At 51.7% G+C, this 416-nt stretch overlaps 1 protein-coding gene across 1 annotated transcript in view; it reads right to left on the bottom strand.

Annotated features, from left to right (window-relative positions):
- The window catches only part of LOC119417973 (kinesin-like protein KIF26A), a 60,441-nt gene that overhangs the window by 394 nt on the left and 59,631 nt on the right, over positions 1-416 (bottom strand). The window lies entirely within an intron of this gene.

The following is a 416-nucleotide window of genomic DNA, read 5'->3' as shown; positions in this document are numbered from 1 at the left end:
GCTGGCCGTGGGGGATTGTCGCGGGCAGGGGTGTGCTGAAGGACGCGTGAGGGGGGGGGGGGGGGGGGGGGGGGGGGGGGGGGGGAGAGAAAAGAGATTAACTTTTCAAAAGTTTTTTTCATCAGAATATAAACCCAGTTTTACCTGAACTCTGTCAACAGAAAAGAAACTGGGCTTCACGGGTTCTTCAGCAGAACCTTGGCTGCAACAATCAACACCCAGAGGAACTGGGAGAAACAGAATTCACCAGCTCAGGATAAAAGGGGAGTGATGTTTATTTACAGCTGGTATTTACAGGAGGCACTGGGAAGATCTGCAAAGGAGGAAGACGGGTAAGTATGGCTTCCAGGTAGAGTCTCGGTTAAATATGATCTTGTTCCTAACAGGTTCCTCGTGGTCCAGCGGCACAGAGAGGA

The sequence above is a fragment of the Nematolebias whitei genome, chromosome 12 (genome assembly GCF_014905685.2).
Source record: "Nematolebias whitei isolate Nwh7 chromosome 12, NemWhi1, whole genome shotgun sequence".
Taxonomy (NCBI): domain Eukaryota; kingdom Metazoa; phylum Chordata; class Actinopteri; order Cyprinodontiformes; family Rivulidae; genus Nematolebias; species Nematolebias whitei.
This window is presented reverse-complemented; position numbering and strand designations above follow the sequence as displayed.